Source organism: Lucilia cuprina, chromosome 6 (assembly GCF_022045245.1).
Source record: "Lucilia cuprina isolate Lc7/37 chromosome 6, ASM2204524v1, whole genome shotgun sequence".
Lineage (NCBI taxonomy): Eukaryota > Metazoa > Arthropoda > Insecta > Diptera > Calliphoridae > Lucilia > Lucilia cuprina.
This window is the reverse complement of record NC_060954.1, coordinates 55,034,774-55,038,529: the sequence shown is the minus strand read 5'-3', so window position 1 is coordinate 55,038,529 and position 3,756 is coordinate 55,034,774.

The following is a 3,756-nucleotide window of genomic DNA, read 5'->3' as shown; positions in this document are numbered from 1 at the left end:
CTATAAACAACACTATAGACAACAATATAGACAACAATATAGACAACACTAAAGACAACACTGTGAACAACACTATAGACAACACTATAGACAACACTTTAGACAACACTATATACAACACTATATACAACACTATAGACAACACTAAAGACAACACTATAGACAACACTATAGAAAACACTAAAGACAACACTATAGACAACACTATAGAAAACACTAAAGAGAACACTATAGAAAACACTAAAGACAACACTACAGACAACACTAATGTCAACACCATAGACAACACTAATGACAACACCATAGACAACACTATAGACAACACTATAGACAACACTATAGGCAACACTATAGACAACACTATGGACAACACTATAGACAACACTATAGACAACACTATAGACAACACTATAGACAACACTATAGACAACACTATAGGCAACACTATAGGCAACACTATAGGCAACAATATAGACAACACTATAGACAACACCATAGGCTACACACATGGCCTTATTTTAAAATAGTTGTTGAAAATTTCCGTGTCGACAAAACTTTGTCTCTATTACTGTAGTATACCAAAATATCGTTCTTGACCGACTACAGTTCCAGCGAAACATATTTTTTATAGTTATTTAATAAGTAAATTCTTTCAATCTTAATATTATATTATGATTAATCCACTTTGCTTTTCTGTAGATTCCCATATCTAACTTTCACATATTTAATTAGAAACGATCTATTTATTTGTTTACTTATTCTCTTAGAAATTCTTAATTAGTAAAAAAAAAAAATTAAAACTACCCATCTAAAAACACAAAACACACTCTCATCACATTTCAAGCAATCGATCGACATAAACGTCATCACTTACTCAAATCAAACAATTCAATAAAGATCATTTTAACTGCATTTGCTTTGTCTCTCTCGCTTGAGCATCAATTGAAACCATAATTCATTAAATTCACACGTCAAATCAAGTCACCTTCCCATCGTTATGGGGTGACAATGACACTTGCTACAATTGTATATAGTTTAAAATATAATTTATATGGGGAATAAAATAAGTTCTGCATTTACTAAATGATTTGTTATAAAATGTTCTTGCAGCATCCCGCTCCCCCTTTACTTTAGTGAAGACCTCTATTGCCCTAGTGTTTGGCATTTGGACAATATACACATGATATGAAATTAAATTTTCTAGATACATATTTGTGTTTTTTTCTTTCAAATTTTATTTTTTACTCATCAATTTTTCTTCATATATTTTTTTAATTTGTTAACAAATAAATAAACAAATAAATATGGACAGTATGTGTGTGTGTATTTTAAGTTCAATGCTATAGAAGCAAATTTAGCTATCTGTAGTTTATGGAAAATAGAGGAAACCTGTTGCTATTAATGTAAGACTTTAAGAATATTTATAGCATATACCATTATAGAGGAGAAGGTATGCGTTTGTGTGATAGATAGATAGATAGATAGATAGATAGATAGATAGATAGATAGATAGATAGATAGATAGATAGATAGATAGATATAGATAGATAGATAGATAGATAGATAGATAGATAGATAGATAGATAGATAGAAAGATACATAGATAGATAGATAGATAGATAGATAGATAGATAGATAGATAGATAGATAGATAGATAGATAGATAGATAGATAGATAGATAGATAGATAGATAGATGGATAGATAGATAGATAGATAGATAGATAGATAGATAGATAGATAGATAGATAGATGAATAGATAGATAGATAGATAGATAGATAGATAGATAGATAGATAGATAGATAGATAGATAGATAGATAGATAGATAGATAGATAGATAGATATATATTTAGATTGATAGATAGATAGATAGATAGATAGATAGATAGATAGATATATAAATAGATAGACAGATAGATAGATAGATAGATAGATAGATAGATAGATAGATAGATAGATAGTTAGTTAGTTAGTTAGTTAGTTAGTCAGTCAGTTAATTGGTTAGTTAGTTAGTTAGTTAGTTAGTTAATTAGTTAGTTATTAAGTTAGTTAGTTAAATAGTTAGTTAGTTAGTTAGTTCTTCATAGCAAATAATTTCAGATATGGAAATAGCTGCTTTTGCTTCTCTAGCCATTTGTTTCGCTATTTATTTATTTATTTTTTTGTTTTTGAATGTTTTTCTGTTGCTGATTGTTGTTACATATTTTTTTAATGGAATTAATTTATAGTTTTTTGCTGCTGGTGTGGCTAGAAAGTCTAGAAATAAAGATTCTTCATCAAATGCACATGACTGAAATGTGGCTAGTAAAAGTACAAACGACTCATTAATTGTCTTTGCTTATTTTTTTCACACATATACATAGATTTCCATACATATTCAATGAAACGAAAAAAATATATATTATTTGTTTTAAATACTTTTTGTTTTTTATTTAGTTTATTCTCCACAGAAATATATTCTTTAATTTTTCATTTGACGAACATTTTAGCATCTTAGCAAAACACGAAGCAAAGAAAATCATTAGCAAAAAAATTGCTAGCAACAAACTTTTGTTTTAGTCATTTCAAATCATTCAGTGCGGCACAAGTTTTGTAGAAATATATATTTATATATTGTTTAAACAATTTACGAAAATTAGCTAAATAATAAATTCCAACATAATGCGACAAATTAAGTAGATGGATACAAATAAAAATGAAATCATAAAAACAAAATACATATATATTTATATATTTTTTGTTTATGTCATAAAAATAAACAAAAGAGCTCGTAAAATATTATATTGTTAATATAAAAAAATAAAAGAAATAATTTCATGACAAAAAAAAGAAAAGAAAAACTAGATGGAAAACATACTGAACTAAAAGAAAATTTGCAAACAACAAATAAAAAAATTTAACAAGATTTGATTTTAGTCTAGTTATGTGCATTAAATACCTTGCATTCAATTAATTTTCAAATTATATGAAAAATAATATAAAATATTAAAAAAAATTTAATACAGTGTTTTAAAAAAGAAAATAAGAAATGTCTGAAATTCAACGAAAAAATTCTTCTTTATCTTTGTCACCATCCTCTGCGTCGTCAAGTCGCTTGGGTCGCACGGTCAATTTTGATCAAGTTGTAAATGACTCACCTCAAGTGCTTGAAGTGACTAATAGACGCACTTCGAAAATGTTTCAGCTGCAACGTCCACGTTCGATGTCAGCTTGGAGTAATGTCAGTTATACTAGTACGAAATGGGATGAAAGGTAATGTGTGAAATTTAAGAATTTATATTTCAAGAAAGATTCGAGACAAAATCACTAATTAACATTAGTCTAGTCTATAGAGTACTCTATAGTACAGTCTATAGTCTAGTCAACAGGATAGTAAATATTATTGTTAACAAACTAGTTCAATACATAAGTCAATACATAATTTACTCAATGTCTACTATATAGCAATAGTCAACAGCCCAGAAATTATCCTGGTTAGACATATAGTCAATAGTCTAGATATTTGTCTAATTAATAACTAACAGTATAGTCCAGCCAACAGTCTAGCCAAAAACTAATTCAATGGTGTATTCTTTTAGTCAACTGTCTAGTCCACGCCTTTCTGCCGGTTCCCACTAAAGAACTTAGTAACGAGTGTAACAGCCTAATCATAGTCTAGTCTATAGTCTAGTCTATAGTCTAGTCTATAGTCTAGTCTATAGTCTAGTCTATAGTCTAGTCTATAGTCTAGTCTATAGTCTAGTCTATAGTCTAG